Source organism: Macrobrachium rosenbergii, chromosome 37 (assembly GCF_040412425.1).
Source record: "Macrobrachium rosenbergii isolate ZJJX-2024 chromosome 37, ASM4041242v1, whole genome shotgun sequence".
NCBI lineage: Eukaryota > Metazoa > Arthropoda > Malacostraca > Decapoda > Palaemonidae > Macrobrachium > Macrobrachium rosenbergii.
This window is the reverse complement of record NC_089777.1, coordinates 46,162,036-46,181,046: the sequence shown is the minus strand read 5'-3', so window position 1 is coordinate 46,181,046 and position 19,011 is coordinate 46,162,036.

Genomic DNA, 19,011 nt, shown 5'->3' with positions numbered 1-19,011 from the left:
ACAATTAATTAAATTAAACCAAATAAAAGAAACACCTCTGCCCCACAATTAGAAGAGGATAAGTTAAGCTTAATTACAGTGATAAACTGTCGGTCACGAGTGAGGCCTTTTACCCAGACCTAAGCAGACAGTGGCCTTTCCTCCCCCCCCCCCTGAAATAGAAGGGGGGTGTAGCACTGCGGGTACTGGGCCCAGACACTCACGAGGGCCTCTTTAAAAGCAACCAGATTCACTTTTCCTTCCACAGTGCCACTAATTTGCAGCACAGTCATCAATTGAATAGCTTACTTCCTCTCTCTCTCTCTTTTATTTTCCCTTTCTCTCTCATTCCTTTGTCACACTCTGCTGGGGTAGAGTGCCTTTCATACATATAGCCTAGTTGGACTCAAGTAAGGGGTTCCTAGGAACATACTGGCACCATAGTGCCACCAACCAAGCAACTAGAGCAAAAAAACAAAAATAAAACCAGACAAAAGGGAACACAGAAGAAAAAGTCCTTCTGGTACCTAACCTGCAAAAGTACATAAGGATACTAAGCGCCACCAGTGTGACCTTTACACAGCACACCCAACCACAGTGCCACCTTTTGAAAGGGTGCCACGTCACTGAAGGGACACTTCCTCGCTGCCCAAGTACACCCAGTCGACCCAGTTAGATGCCCTTCCCCACCAGAACCATGGCAGCAGAAAGCCTTCCTGGAACTGGGGACAGCGGCAGGTCTCACAGGATTGGAACTTGCCACCTGGGTCAAGGAGCAAATGGACGATGTGGCCAAGTGGGAGAAGGAAGAAAGACTTGAGCGGCAGAATTATGAAGCTGAACAGAGGAGGTTAGAAGAAGAAAGAGAAGAAAGGAGACGACAGCACGAGTTAGCCTGCAAGGAAAGTGAGCTAGCTCTCAAAGAAAAGGAGCTCGAGCTGGAAAGAGCAAAAATGGAGAATGCCAAAGCTATGGCTAGACAGCAAGCCTCCAGCCCCACACCTGCTGCACCCAATGTTCCAATCTCAAGCATTAATTCCCTCGTCCCCAAGGGGACTGAGGATGAGCCAGAAGCATGGCTGGAGGAAATCGAGGCACTCTTCGATAACTACAGCACCACAGAGACCGAGAGGGCCTTAGTACTAGCCAAGCATATGGAGGGAAAAGCTAAGGCAGCTCTTCGCTCACTGGAGAAGAGCCAGAGAGGCAACATGGTTGAAGTTCATAGAGTCATCACGAAGGCCTACGAAATAACTCCAGAGAAATGGAGACAGTGGTTCTGAGGTCTTGCCAAGGAAGTCGGCTGGTCATGGGCCTGTCACAAGACCCAGTCTGGTACCCGCTGGTTTGACTCCTTGGCTTGCACAACGTTTGAGGACCTCTTCAATCGGACCATGCTGGGAGACCTTTACCAATGTGTGCCGGGCCCTTTGCTGTATATCTTAATGATATGCAGCCCACCACACTTATGGAAGCCTGCCACATGGCTGATTTGTGGGAAACCTTCAACCAGTCTCACAGCACCTCTCAGAAGTGCATCATTCCGCCTGCCTACCTCTCAAACTCAACTCGCCCAAAGAATGGACTGCCGAGCAAGCCTATGTGCACCCACTGTAAGAAGGTGGGGCATGCTGAAGCTGAGTGCCGATACAAGCTGGGCACTCACAAGCAGCCTACTACTACCAGCCAGAACTCCTCTCCCGCTTCATCCACTCAACCCTCTCCACCAGCAGTTACTGCAGGCCACCGAGCCCCTACAAGAGGCCCATGCAAATCCTGTGGTGCTGCCGGCCACTACAATGCTGGATCTCCAGCCTGTCCACATCATGTCCCCACCACAAAGTTCGTCAACCTCATTAGCACCTCATTCTCTGCGGCTGGGCCGCACAAGAACCTTTACCCCGAGAGACTGGGGACCCAGTTCATCTCGGTGGCCCCTCTTCAGAGCACTAGCCTGCCCATGACCCTTCCAGTCACAGTAGACACTGCAGCAGACATTAGCCTGATCGCCAGGGCCCAAGTGCCCGCCGGTGGCATGGTTGACGAAAAAACTCTGTGGGAGATGAAGTGGATAGAGGGCCACACCATTACCGTTCCCAGGGTCAAGCTCCAGGTCACGACACCTTGGGGCACGCTACCCCACCGCCTTGGCATGGTGGGTGGAATTCGGCCTGGAGCGGACTTCCTGTTGGGTCGGGACCTTCTCTGGGGAAGCCCTTTACCAACGCCACTTCGCAGCCATGCTACCTCCTCCGAAGTGGTCAGCGGAAGGGGCACACACTGAACCATTCCCAGCCTATCTCTCTCCAGTCGCGAAGGGCTGGCCCACAAAGAGGTCCTCCCTCTCCCCGAAGAGATATTCAGGAGGAGCAGTACCGCTGCAGGATGTGCAAGCGGATAGGCCATTCCACAAATTGGGAGGGCTGCCCAAGTAAGCAACGCCCAACGGATGCCCCCGAACAAGACTCTCTGAGAGGCTACGATCTGCAGCTGGGGCAGGAATTTCTGCCGCAGCCAAATTCAAGTCATCCGCGAGGTATTGTACCTCCAGACCCCTTGTCAGCCCTGCGTGACCCTCAACTGCTGCCAGTGCCACTTGCAAGCACTGCACAGTGCCACGCTCTGTCCAGCACGGACGTTGAGCCATCAATTGAGAAGGCCCCTATGCTGGGTCTAAATCATGAGGTGAATCCTCCTCCGGGAAATTCAGGATTCCCCACACCATTGATCATCGCAGCCAGAGAGCCTCCAGCACCCAACACTTCTTCTTCCCCAAATCTGACCCCAGAGGATGAACCCCTGGAGGATCAAACTGTTACAGCTTCTCTGGGAGACCAGGAACTGGCCTCCTCGGATGCAGAGGTCGAGACCGCTCTCACTCCGGTTGTCGCAGCAGCCGGAGTACGGTGCCCTCCTGTAGCTTCTGAAGTTACCCCTGACTTCATGCCGCTAGCCCTTCTGGCCTTTCCCCAGAGTCGGTGCCCTCATCACCTCAGAGCTCTGATACTGATAGGCCTTGGAGGAACCCAAGAAGAAGAAGAAGAAGAAGGGGTGGAAGACAGCCCAGTAGTTGCCAAGCCACGAGCTCATCCTGGCACTAGTGCCCTCTTGGCACAGTGTCCTACCATCTTAGAGTGATCCTGGCCCCTTGCCTAGAGGAGGTAGCCAGTGTGATCTCTTTCTCATACAAAGCCTAGACCAAATGAAGTGCTGTACATCAGACTAGTAACCTTGTCCCTTCCACTTACCATCAAGCCGCAGTAATCCTGTAAGTAGTGTAACTAAAGTCAGACAATCTTAACTATTGTGAAGGAGCCAATATGTTCATGACACGCATGGCCTAAGACCTCAGTGAGGCAAACTTTTATCATATGAGGCAAACCTCATGAATTAACTAGCAATTACTAATTGTATTGGACACAAAAAACCTTGTAATTTACTTAGAAAATTATCTCTTACTTTGGTGCTATGGTCGGGTTAGGATAGGTTAGGCTAGGGAATACAATAGAATGTACCACTAGGCTAGGTCTAAAGCATCACGAAAATAGGAGGTAGCATGTAATGACCGTAAGCACCTTCCAGTACTGTTAGAATTAGGCAAATTAATGATTAAAGCTCATATCCTATCTAGGGTTAGGTAGATCCATAGCTAGGTAGGCTACACAGAACAAATCTGCTCAGGGGAGAAGAGTAACCTAATAGAGGTGAAAAGCTTGCTTAGTACAGACCTTCACTCCCAAAAGGGAGTGAAGGCCCTCTTAAGGGGGGGAGCTTTTATAAATATTCTGCTGTTCACCCTCTATGCATTTATTTGTAGGAATATCATTCTGACAAAGGCGGGAGAAAGCAGTTGTATCGGCCAGGTGAGTGCTAGGAAATTAAAAAAATTAACGTCCGTTCATAGCAAGACTAGGTAGCATTAGGGACTTAACCCCATAGGAAAAGTTTCCACAATTCACCTATGTTGAAGGAGGTCTTAAGCTTCCTTTTACCTGTTCTACACTCTGCGATGTTTTGACAAAATTTCAGACCCCGAGGGCATAAAAAAGCCGACCCTGTGTGTTTGACCCAGCAAGGTTGGCAGAGAGAGACAATCACCCATCAGGAATGCATGTTGGTGCGTCCAGCTCATCTTCCCTTTGTCTTTCAGTCTTGTTACTAAGTGAAGTGGTGAATTAATCTAAGAACTTTCGATCGTCCTTTGTATGCGCAACAACTTGTCGTCCACGGTAAGTCTGATTTTCGTTCAGAACTTCATCAATCTACTAGTATCTTTTCCTGTATTTCTAGTTTCCTTTGTTTCATTCTTCGCCACCATCTCGATACCCCAAGCAACAATTTGCTTTTACGAAGTCTAGATTAAGAATAATTTATATTGTTTAGTGACACTCAACTATTCCCGTGAAGTAACTAGGAATTAGGGAAGGTTAACAAGTCATTTACAGCATTTAGAAAGACTTGTGTCTCGATCCCATTGTTTGGAAGAGCCTGTTGTGTTTTAAAACCTTACTGAACAAAGAGAAAATTGACAGCAGCCGAAGTTGGGCGACTGTTAAAGTAAATTCCTTAGTTACTGCATATTCTTTGTGTCGAGGGTTCTCCTCGACTGGCGACCTTATTTCATTAATAAACATCTGTCTTTGAGGTTAATTTGTATCTTCAATTGACAGGTTACTTGACACACAGGGTATTCACGTTAATCAAGTAATAAACTCAGGGTCCCATGCAGAACAATAGTTAATTACGTTAATCAAGTATATAAACTATATATATATATATATATATATATGCAGAACAATATATATATATATATATATATATATATATATATATATATATATATATATATATATATATATATATATATATATATATATATATATATATATATATATATATATATATATATATATATATATATATATATATATATATATATATATATATATATATATATATATATATATATATATATATATATATATATATATATATATATATATATATATATATATATATATATATATATATATATATATATATATATATATATATATATATATATATATTTTTTCATGATTTTTTTTTTTTTTTTTTTTTTTTTTTTTGCCTTGTAATATGTATATCCTCCTATAATTTCGACATATTTACTTTTTTCATGTGTTATGTGTAATTATAATGGTTGTTGAAGTGTCGTATTTAATTTGGCATCAGATCTCAAAAGAGCTAATGATTAAATAACTTGATAGGGTAATTTAGAATTATTAATACAATTTTAATAGTAACGTAGTTTAGAATAATATCTTTCTTGGTAAAAGCGTAGTATATGAACACGTGTGTGTGTCCAGCAAGGACTTGTTTCATTTCAATTGTCATTAGTTGGGATAAGAGAGAGCGCTTTGTTTTGAGTCGTGATGACAGGTTTGGATAACAAATGCCGATTCATCCCATACGGGCTCAAAACGAGTGATTTCATGTTGTTACATGCATTGTTCAAGTCAAGTACGCCACTTTGAGAGAAAGAATACATGTCCTGATCAGTTACGTCATGTTTTGTTAGATTGTGTTCAAAACGTTTTGCTGGGATAATGTCATTTTCCTTCTAGAAGCTTCTCCATTGTATCTCGCACCCAAAATTCTTTAATGACGTCACCTCCCTGCTTCTAGAACTTTTGTATCTCATACCCAAAATGCTTTAATGACATCATGTAATTGTTTCACGAGTTACTGGAATTCTAAAATTTGTTTCATTCTGATTTCTGAGACAAGTTGATTTGGTTCCCTCTCTCTCTCTTGCTTTTAGAAAGAGATTACTTTTAACGTAGTGTTTTGTGGTCACGTATTAGCATTACTTTTGAGATCTGAATTTAGTAAAGTTATTTAGTTTGTAACAGCGCCTGGTAAAAAAGTGTGTTTTGTGGTAACGCAGCTGCAGCAAGTGATTTACAGAGGTTTTCACAAGTTTGTGTAAGGTAACGTGAATTTTACCTATTAATACCATGGTATGATAAGTTAGGAAATTTTTACCGAGTGAAATCATTATTGATAAATCTTATGTGTATTTTTTGTGTTTTTCTATTTACAATCTCCTCATATTTTCACATTTTTTTTATGTTTGTGATGTAACATTTATTTGCGTAGCATTTTAAATATTTTTTGGTAATTTAACATTGCATACGTAATTTAACATTGCAAATTTGATTTAATATTTCATTTGTTGAGATTTTCTTTTCAAATCTTGAGTAATTCTTGATAGTTTAAATTTTGCTTGATTAATTTAAATTCCTGATAAAGTTTTTGTGAATTAGTTTTGTTTCATAATTTAATTCAAGAATTAATTAAGTGTTGTGTTATTTTCAAGTAGTGGTAAATTTTTCAGATTGTGAATTCTGATTAATTGTGAATTTTAGTTATAAACTTTGAATTTAAAAATAAATTTTATTTATTTATTTATTTATTTATTGATCACCAGTGAATAGGACTGATTGTGTGTGCATAAGGCAAAGTGATAAACATGTTTTGTTCTTTTAGTTTTGCTAAAGTGAATTAAGACCAGGGTAACAGTTAGAGTTTTTTGATGGAGTGATGCCCTTCTACACTAGAATATTTCTAGTTTAATTTTTGATACCTCACACATATTCTGATAGACTGTTTGATTTTTCGAGTAATAAATAAGTTTTTCTTAAGGAATCACTGTTACCTTTAGAGTACTCAGTCGTAACGATTAATGCTATGAGAGTTCAGGTATCTGGCTGAAGTGAGGTATATTTTTGAATTTTGAGATTAGTTGTGTAATAACCAGGTACTTGATATGCATTGTGACAATATATATATATATATATATATATATATATATATATATATATATATATATATATATATATATATATATATATATATATATATATATATATATATATATATATATATATATATATATATATATATATATATATATATATATATATATATATATATATATATATATATATATATATATATATATATATATATATATATATATATATATATATATATATATATATATATATATATATATATATATATATTATATATATATATGTATATATATATATATATATATATATATATATATATATATATATATATATATATATATATATATATATATATATATATATATATATATATATATATATATATATATATATATATATATATATATATATATGTGTATATATATATATATATATATATATATATATATATATATATATATATATATATATATATATATATATATATATATATATATATTGCCAGTGTCTAATAACCACGTTTTAGACTTATTCGTCGTCCAACCGTAGCAGGCCCCTATCAGCACTGGCCATGTCATAAGACGGAGAATGAAAGTACCTGGCTCGGAACGTCGGAACGGCATATATTGCCCTATAGTAGGGTGTTGCTTTTGCGATCTTCTCTTATGCTATTGTCATTTTTGGAGCTCTGAGTTAACATTTTGTAATCAAAGTTCAGTAGTTAGATCATCTAATATTTTTACACATAACCTGTTTGTTACGATTAACAAATCCGAATCAATGTAATTAATCTAACTTTTTGCAGGTTTATCAATAATCAGTATCTCGCAAGCTCTGAATGATGGAAGTTTTTACGATGTCTGAAACCACTTGAAACTCAGCACTCTTTTAAATACATGTATCTTTTCCTAGCATTAAAGTTTCTGTGTTTATGCTTTATATCAATATATCAATATCATTATATATATATATATATATATATATATATATATATATATATATATATATATATATATATATATATATATATATATATATATATATATATATATATATATATATATATATATATATATATATATATATATATATATATGTATATATATATATATATATATGTGTATGTGCATATATATATATATATTTATATATATATATATATATATATATATATATATATATATATATATATATATATATATATATATATATATATATATATATATATATAGTCTGTGTGTGTTATATTATGAAGGAAATGAACACTGTAGGGGGGAAACTTATCGTATCTCTGACATAATTTATCAATATTCTGATTAACAATGCCACGTACATTAAAATACCGTTTGTATTTTTCGCATCGTAGCATGCTTATGAATCCCTGAACGTCTTTCTTTCTATGTTTCTTTAAATCTTCAGCCGAAACCCCTTGTGGACAGAGTCAACACACAATAAACCAGAGAGTGCCCCAAAGGGAAATCAGCCTGCAAAGAGAGACAAGTTATAGGAAAGGTGATTAATATATTAATATGAGGGAATAGAAAATAAAACGGATACACGTGAAATTTAGGAGAAGTCAGCAGAAAGAAGGAATGAATTTGCTTCTTGCTTAGTCATAGATCAGAAGATTCCACAACTGCACTGGGCAAACCATTCCACACTTTGGTTATAACCAAGATAAAATTTCCAACAAATTTGGTTACAACCAAGATAAAACTTCCAACAAATTTGGTTATAACCAAGATAAAACTTCCAACAAATTTACATCAATAATATTTCTTTCTATAGAATTAGGCTCAAGGTACTTCGTTTCTATCCCTGCTCGAAAAGTAATTTGATTCTTAAGCCCTTATATGGTATGAGGATGAAAAATAATCACATAAAATTAGCACGAGTGGGAAATCAGAGTTTCCCTTCTAAGCAAGTTTTTTCCCAAATTAATGAGGAATTTCGAGGACCTGAGGCTAAGCAAAATATGAAGAGATAACGATCCCCTTTGAAATTTGAGGAGTTGTTACCACCAAAGGGACTCTCAAAAATCTTATTTTGTAATATTGTTTGTAGTTGCTGACAGATTCTGAACTCTTGAAGCCACTACTTAGCCAGACTTGTGAGTTTTTTTTTATAGACTTACTTTCCTCCCTCTTTCCATCTGTACTTTTTTCTGTTTTGCCAATATGCACTGGTGACGGTGACGAATATTTTACTTCAGGCTTAGTCTTTCCTTCCATGTCTAGTGCAATTGAGTAAATTTTTCACAGAATTTATTCCCTTCTTAAAACCCCTGCTTTTACTTTGAAAATTTTCACATAAATATTTGTTCAGGAATGAAATGGTAGTAAAACCAAAAGCTAAAAAAATCTGGTGAAAAGGGTGGAGCTTAGCCACAAAGGAAGCCACGGATCATTCGTAGTTTCCAATTTCCATTTCAGGTTTCAGACGGAGAAGAAGAGTTTCACTTCTATCTTAATAAAAAAATTTTCTGCGTAGAAAAGTATTTTTTTATGAAAGTAGGGGAAAAGGTGCCATTGGCGTCTGGCGTCCTGAACATTTTGGCATCCTGAACATTTTGGTGCCCTGAACATTTGGCGTCCTCAAGAAAGGGTGTCATTTGGCGTCCTCAATTATTATTTATTTTATTTTTTATATTTTTGGTGAAGAAAATAACATGCAATTTTATTTTTATATTTTTGCTTTCGAAAATAACATGCATATATAAAAAAAATTATGTAGTAAGTAGGGGAAAAGGTCCCCGAACTGATATGAGAGAGGCCCACTGAGTGACTCATCAACTGTCGCATGACTGATGAGATGAATCAATATAAACTATCTGTTATTAATCCCACTTTATCGATAAGAGTCTGATTAGGAGGAGGAGACACCTTGCCGAAAAGATCTGAACTGATATTAGAGAGCCCCACTGTGAGACTCGACCACAGCTGTGTGTCTGATAAGAGTTGAGACCACAGCTGTGTGTCTGATAAGAGTTGAACCGTTATAAACCAACTGTTATTAATCCCACACTATCGATAAGAGTCTGATTAGGTATCCGCTGCTGATATGATTTAGACCCGCCGCGTGACTCATGAACAGGTGTATCACCGATAAGAGTTGAAGCATTATAAAGTATCTGTTATTAATCCCACTCTATCGATAAGAGTCTGATTAGGTATCTGCTACTGATATGATTTAGACCCGCTGTGTGACTCATGAACAGCTGTATGACTTCATACGGACATTACAATGTACAGCTCTCTAAGATATACAGCTCTAACTCTCCACCTGATTGTTAAAATTCACATGTTTTAACACGCTCCCGATTACACTCACTGACAGTGACACTTAACCCATGTATGGGATAATAAAAAGCAATTCTACCTATCTACTCATTTTATTAGATAAAGTGGTATACATTAACAAGTACATGAATCTGGGGGTTCTCCCGACACACATTCCAGTACAATACCACCACGAGTTGTTATAACCAACCTTAAACCTCTAAATAATTTTACAATAAATAACCATAGGCTTCCAAATCTAGTATGTCGTACTGCCTGACTTTCCTCCCCTTCTCCCTTCTTCTCCGCCTCTTCCGTTAGTGTTCTGCGTAGAAGAACTCGCTTTCCTCCTCCTCCTCCTCCCCCTCCTCCTTGACCATTCATCCTAAGTAAGAAAAATAAAATGTCTCAGAAAAACCGAACGTGCCCCAAAATGAATTATGTGATGTATATTAGCAACGTTTTTTAAAGATGGAATTAATCATTACCTTTTATTTAAAGAACGCACCCACTCCTTGTATGTAAGAGCTCATTTAACGCCTGAACTCCAGTGTGAACACCGCACCATCTTGAAAAATTTGAAATAGTATTCCGTCACCCACCTGTCATTACTTTTCAAATGACTCGGGGAGAAGACAACACTCATTAACGACAAAACCGATTTTAACCCTCTATGACTCATGCAGTGAACGAAGAAAATGCAGTAAAGACCACACTTGTAAGAATTATCGGGCTGTATCTGCCTTATGGACTGGCGAAAGGTAAAATCCGAATGCGCATCGAGAAAAGATGAGAAGCTACCCGAATAAATTTGCAGGGTTTATACCGTTCTCAAAAGTAGATTGTATCCTAGGTGAACAGTCTATAGCAAATCCGACAAGATCAATACTAGAAGTTGAAGGTAGAGTATTAGATATAAAAACTCGGTTTAATTCCCAGGTATTTTAAACGCACAACTTAATGGAGCTCACACACCTAAATTTCCACCTAAGACTCAGCTGTCCGGAAAACTGTCTCGGATTTTTAGGTCCATCACACCTAGCCTCTAACACCATGAATGACGTTAAAGTCATCAATGGAAAATGATTTTGATCAGAGGAAAAATCTATTTCTTATGGATATTCTCAAACGTGAAATCTCAACGGGCATGAAATTCCATAACAAAGCAGAAACAATAGATTTCTCCCACTTTTTAAAACTATTATAGGTAGGTTAACAATGCTAGACTTTTGAGTCTCAGAGAAAAATGAGCTTTCAGGAAATTACAGTTGCTGTGGTACACCGTATTCCCATTAACTGTGATCGTCTTTCAAGTCATAAGCTCGAAATATAAACTATTGGCCGTGTAATTCCCCGAAAATGTTTGCATGCTTATCATGGCCAGTGTAATCTTTTCAGGTACCACTATTGAAAGGTTGATCTATTAAAATGGAAGATCTCTAACCGTTTTCAAAAGTCTTATCAAAATATAGTATCGGGTTAACTGCTAGAGCGGTGTTTAAAGCTCCCACCCTCAACATAATGAGGCGGTGATCAACCAGCGCCACTTTTCTATATTTAGATCATTTCATTCCATTTTCTGCACCCATCACCCAGTTGTTATTCGCCATTTCGAGCCTTATTCTCAAATTCACTTCTTACATGTCTCGTCCCTTTTTGGATTGTTTTTACTTAATCTCAACAATGGATTCCCACCTACCTTTTCCATCTCTAAGTTAACACCATGCGTACCATCTTCTTGAAAAAGCTTATACCAACAGTCGGTAGTGCGCTGGTTTTAACGCTCTTGAGCATTTTTATGTATGATTGATAGTTAAAAACAGGACACAATTCCACCAACTTTTCATTCAAGAAAACAGAGACGGATTTAAAAAGCATGTTACTTATACCATTAACCAGTGCAACATGTACATCGTCTGCTAACCGCACACCGGCCCTGGCCACTGTAATGTATAATTCCAAAGCTATACTCGATAAATCCAAGAAGGAACCGGTAATGCCATTAATACGAAACTCGATATAACTGTCTGTCAGGATTCGATTTACTGAATTGTTACTTGGTGTGAAACCCAACCTTTCCTTCGAACTAATCGAGCTTTCTATAATCCTACGTCTGTTCACATTTGGGAACAATTCTGAGATACCCGCAATATAGGAGGAGACAGGAACTTTGTTTCCCGTCCCAGGCACGTTAGGAACAATGCCCGCCATTCCTGAAAAAAAAATGCAAGAGGAGAGAGAATGTGTGCATGCACGCCAACGGGCAAAAGGTTAATGAATTAAAAAGATCATACACATCCTTGTTATATTTACTTCTCGATTTAACCCTTCGATTCGTCATTCTCTTCTTCTTCTTCTTCTTATTCTTCTTATTCCCTCTCCTCGCGGCTGAGCTAGCGAGTGTACGACGTACTCCCACCCCAACTTTTTCCTGGCGACCCTCCCACTTCCATTTAAAATTCGTCGGCCCGTGCTTTTGAGAGCTGTCATTCCATGTCTTTTTAAAGATTCCCGCAAAGGCAACTGATCATTCACTACATCGGAAAGCACCGACCTGCCAAACTCTTTAACAGAAGGTTTAGCAACATTCAACAAAAAGGAGTACCCTACGTGCAATGCCGGCAACTGCCGAAAATACACCCCTGCCCTCCTATGACTCGGATAGAAAACTGAAGTTTCTTTTAAACCCCCTCCCTTCCTTAAAGGTTCGGACAGGAATAATGTTTTAAATTCCACCTCAGAGGGTGGAGCGAAGACAACCCTCATACCTGTTAACTAAAAAAAAACTTTCAATCTCCTCCCCTGTTTTTGTTAAGCAGAGCGCGTGTTTGAACGTTCCTAATTACGCGAGGTTGCGAAAGTAAATAATGAAAAACAATGAAAAGAAGGTGTTTTTATACGTACCTCTCTATCTGGGTCTTATATGAAGCACGCAGGTGACACTCGAACCGTTTTTGAAATGGATACGCCTCCCATTCTGGTCCGTGATAATGATCGAAATCTGTTCCAGGATGTTCGTGTTCAATGCTTTGTATACCATATTGTGTATCCCCTTCCCTTTACCACTCTCTAATGTGAAACAATCCAATATATTTACTAGTTCACCTCCAAAAACAGTCAGTTGAACGATATCTGTGTACACGTACATATAATCTACACCACAATTATCAGGTAAGGAATCGTTAGAGAGGTGCACATTCAATGCCTCGGGCCGCAAACTTCGTACGCTGTATTATTTTTAAAACCTAACAACCTGGCAGCTTTATCGCTGAATTTGACAGTCACACTTCTAATATCCCCCACCTTAATGTTCCTCCTTCTAACGTGAGGGATGATAACTCTCCTGCTGTCTTCATCCCAACTGAATATATCATTGCTGTTGAAAACGTTTTTGTATTCAGTGTCAAAATAGACTTTTAAATGTTCAAAAACATCTTTGTTAAGCGTCCTCACCAACCTTTTCATATCCCCCGCTGACATAGCTGTCGTTGGTCTATAGCTATAGGCATGCTTATCATTTTTACCACGACCAGTAACAAAGTAGAGGGTGAATTCTTCATCTCTCGATAATACAGCGTAATAAACGCCTGGAAACATGATGGAAGCGAGACCTACTTCATATACGCTACCAATCGGCAGGAATATAGGAGTGGGTAACCTATTCACAAACCCTGATGGGGAGTTATTTTCATACTTGTCCAGGCTGCCGAGACTGCTCACATATATAGTGTGTGCCTGCCATACTGCTAATGTACTGCACACAATTTCCTTCATCTAGGTCTTATATGAAGGGTGCACAGTTTTACCTGTAATAAACTTCACGTCTTCCCCCTTCTGATTCGTTACAGCGATCGCGATGTAATCCACCGCATTCACGGTTATGGGTTTATAAACAGCATTATGTACACCTCTACCCGGTGCACATTCCAGCGTGAAACAATCCAGGATGTTTACAGTTTTATCACCAAGCGATGAAGGTTGAATAATGTTGGAATATAAGTACACAGAGTCAATACTGTGATCGTCGAGATATGAAATTCTGGAGAGATGATTTCTCATTGCCCCTGAACCATAAATCGCGTATGTCAATTCTGTGTTAAACCCTAATACTCGCGCTGCTCTAACACTAAACTTTACAGTGACTGAAACAATTCCTTCTACTTTCGCCACCTCGGCATTCACGTATGTGAGACCCATCCACTTCAAATCATCGTTCCATGAAAATAATCCTTCCCTTCACATAACACCTCGAATGTATGCACCGTAAAATGTTTCCAACTGTTCTGTAACGTCCGTATTGAGTGCTCTGGTCAATCTATTCATATCTCCCGCTAATATTCCGACGGCAGGAACATACGTGAAACCATATGAGCGAGGTGCCAAACCCTGATTTAAGGTTGCTTTAAAATGAATTGTGAAATCTCTATCTTCAGGTGTGACAGCGTAGTATTCATTTGGGAGTGTAACCCTATAACACCCATTTCATATTCCACCTCTTTTGATAGAGTTATGGGAGTGGACAATTTGTTTGTAAATTTACAGGGCTGGTTTTCAGGAAATAAATCCAAACACAACCCACTATTCACATATACAATGTAATGGCTACACATGTTAAATGTGCAATGCTGGTAATACACACGATTGCATACACACCTCGCAACATAGAATGGATGAATAAAAATAATATAAAATAAAAAAAACTGTTTTATTATACAAATTGTTTGGAACATACATACATACAGACATACACATATTAAAATACACATATTAAATTACACTTTGTTAATCATTTTTACATTGGTGTGTCACACAGCTTGCCACGTTGAACGCCAAAGTTTAATTTCTCCGCGTTCACAATTTCCAGACGTTTCAGTTTGGAAGAGACTTCCATGTTTTGTTCAACCCCCAAACATAATTTCTCCACGTCCATTATTTCCAAATGTTTCAATTTGGATGATGCGTCTTTCAACTTCACATCGTCCGCACACCTCTCTTCAAGGTGTGATAAAACAATTTCCGTGATAGCTATGCAAGTGACTTTTCCGTGTCGTTTCATCTCCTCACCAAAGGAGACAATCGCAGGCAGGTAATGGTTTAACCAATCACAGTTCACACGACCATAGTCCTATCCCCGCAGCAAATAGAACATATTTCACATCTTCACACGATGCTTTCATTAACTGCGATTTCAAACTCTTCAATGATGCGTAGAAGTGATTGTATCTCATTTCTCTCGTGTCGTTTCACAACCTTTCTGCATGGTCTTCATCCTTGGAATACATTATACTCGTTTTGGCGAATTCGTTCTCTTCCACAGAAGCGCCAATTCCATATTGGGTTAACAACGTAGCAATGACGGGTAGGTCGGGTTCTTCCGCATCGAGTGTATTCTCCCCTCAGGCACTCTCAAAAACGGTGGCGGAATACCTTCTATCCCGCGGTGTTGTAATGGAAAAAGTAAGTAACTCGTCCCAGCTCTGTTGCTCTCCTAACTGGGAGGACCTGCAACGTCGGCGTGAGGTAAACTCTCACAATGTCTTCATCAATGCCGTGAATTCCCGGCACGTTAGTTCACAGTTAGTAGCTATAACCAGGCAACACTCCTTCTTGTTCAATGCCAGAATTGTTAACTTGGTCTCGGATAATCTCTTCTTCTTGAAAACCAATCTCCGAAAACCAACTTGAAAGGTGACGAAGCCATCTCTGAACTGTGAAATTGGAAGGGTGTACACGTTAACGCTACACAAGCTGGAATACTAATGCCTTCACAAACTCCTTCAATTTTCCACACCCTTCGTCTTCCCCTCTGTGATTCATCACACTAGGCTCCGTCCCCACCCTCTTGATTGAACAGGTTTATCTCGAGCCCACCCCAAGATCGAACATGATTGAACTGGTCTTAAACCTTGCGATAAGGAAGGATTTGCCGCAGATAATTTGTGATATGCATCAGAACGGTCACTCACTCGTGGAAAAGTTTATCGCTGGTGCTGCGGGATTGAACACGTTAATTTCTTGACTCATCAATATGGTTGCCCACGTTCACCTTTTTCTTCGCCACCTTGTTTTTCATTATTCTGCTCCCTCCTCCTCCTCCTCCCCCTCCTTTCCTAGGTGAATTGAGCCATGCTTCTATCTGGTTTTTATAGCTGAGTTTCTCACCATCTGATCTCTAATACCACCCCGTTCAATTATATAGTTGTAACTGGGTACATTGTTATCATCCGTCTTCTTATTCGCTTGAAATTCTCTTGCCACATCTAAAATGTTATATCCCATAAGTGGGTGGGACAAGTCCCCTTCTTCATTCCTTTCAATTGCACCTGAATTTTGCAATTGGTTAACCAAGGCAGTCACATATGGTATCTGACGATCTTTGAATAATATAGGAATAATACCAGTCAGGTCAGGATTAACTCTTTTGCAGGTAACTCCGCGGTTGAGCACAATTATAATTAGCTGTTCTCCCTTCTTCACACGATCATCCTCGACAGGAGGTATAGGAGGTGGAGGTGTAACTGTTTTGGCATCTGTTGGAAAATTCACATTTCTCTGCACGTTAAGAGGAATGGGTGTGACACCCACCCCGCATTAACCCACCCTCCCCTCCTCCTCCTCCTCCCCCCCCACCAGCGCTTTCTTCGCCGTCGGCATTAATGTTAACGTTATTACTATGGTTATTAACATTGTTGCTGTTGACGCATGTTTCCCGACCTTTTGTCAACCTCTCATATGTGATAGCTGGTATAACGTAGAATTCCTTCATTTTGTTTTATTTTCTTTTTATTTTTTTTTTCTATTTTAAAAAAAGACTGCCTATCAAACTAACCGCTAAAGGAAGTAATGGCGCCGCCTTTACGGACTCTTCAATTTTAATGACGTAGATTTCAGGGATATTTGACGGATCTCTCTCTTACACCTTCCGAGTTTTTTTAATAAATGTTTTTCTCTGGTCAGATTACCACGAAGAAAATTTCTGAAAATTTCAGATATGGTGGCGATAAATGATTTGCTTAATGTTGAATTACTCTACTCCTCTCGGAGGATAAACGAGAGATGAATAAAATAAAATCTTTGTTTATACGTATTAAAACCTCCTTTTTACAACTCATGTCCGCACAATTTGTGATTCGTCAACCCACGAATTAAATTGTGCGGGATAACCCTTCCAATTGACATAATACTGCGTTTTGTTGCCTCTCCTCCTCCTGTCCAAGATGGTGATGTCATAGATTTCGGGTAATTCGTTAGGTATTAATTCTTCTCTGTAGAATATGCCTTTTATTTCGTCTCCCGCTAAATCTTCTAAGATGTAAACTGTGGGATTTTGCAGAGTGACGAGCTTCTTGATTTTAAAAGTTTCTAGAGTGTTTTGAACAGTATACCCCCTCCTGAAAACTGCGTTCCGGTTTTCGTCAGCTATAAGTATGGTGTCTCCAACGTTCAAGGATGAAGTGATGCGATTCGTTGTGGGAAAAGCGTTTTATACATTCTCGAGAATTGATTTTTAATGTCCGCTTCGTGCTTCTCATAGCGTGTTGTTGTCTGCAGAACATTGTATCTGTATTTGCTGGTTTTTAATAATTCTTATCACCCTTTCAGCTATAGAAGCTTTAATTTCCCGCGAATAGACGCTATATAACAATGCATTTTTACTTTTCAGATAATTCCTTACATGCCGGTTAATAAATTCCTACCTTCATCACTGTTCAAGCGAGACAGACCTGAAAATCTGTAGATTCTATAATCGTTTTTAGCGCATTGCACACAGTAAGGCCATCCTCTTTTTCAAGGGAGAATGCGTAAAAACCTCGAAAATTTATCAATGAAAATTAGGAGATATTTATAACCTTCATTGTGTCGAGCCAGTTTCGACATGTCCGCCAAATCCGTGCTGGCCGCCGCTCGAGGTTTAGTTGATATGATTTTCCTTCTAAGGGAAACATTTGCGTGTGCTCTTGAAAAGGGTATATGAAGGTTGACTCTTTAAAAATTAACGACGTCCGCTCTAGTCACGTTTTTGTCTACCTTCCTCGCTGCTTTGAGTAGCGCATTCACACCGCTGAAACATGATGGTTGTGTCACATTGTCATATAAATCCCTAAGCAGTCGTAACTGTTCTTCAGTCATGTTTGTAAGCGATTTGATATTCGGTCTCTCCGAGAATATTCGTTCTGAGCTGCAACAATTCAGGTGCTGACGGTGCGAAGTGTACTAATAGATAACCGTATCGGTTATGTGTTAAAGCTTTTTTGTATATGGCAGAAAACTCCGCACCTCTCTGCCGACAGAACAATTGCCTGCCCAAAGTTTCAATTTGATCAATGTCACGATTCTTCATGAGGATGTAATGGGAGCAATTGAGACTGATGCTCCTACTGAATTTACCCGAGTGAAACACGTTCTGGGTTATGAAGATCACCGATATATTCGAATGCCATCCAGCGATGAATGCTTGGGTCACGAATTTATTGTCGCTAGCTTCGAGAAAACAATCATCAAGTACAAATAACAGTCCTTTACTACCACCCTCCGTGTAATCGAAAGGGTTCAATATCTCTTTGGATACTTTTAATTTGGTGCTTATGGTGTGATGACTTTCCAGAGGGTGTTCACTCGCCCCACAATATAAAATACAGTGAAAGTTAGCCTTATACATTTCTATTATGTTTCGATACAACACAGATTTGCCACTATTGCTAAAACCTGCTATGATAATCCGCGCAGGAACAGCGAAAAGGTTTAAGATTTCTCCTTGGGAAGGACCAGCCTCCATGTTTAAAGTTCAAGGTGTACTGAGAGGATGCGATGATCTGCGTGTTGTTATATATTAAGGTGAAGGTTGTAGAGAAAAATGAAGGTTGTAGACAAAATTAGTTTTAATAAATAACGTTTTTTTTATTGACATATGTATATATTACAGGGTATATACATGTGTATATTTTTTAGCTGGT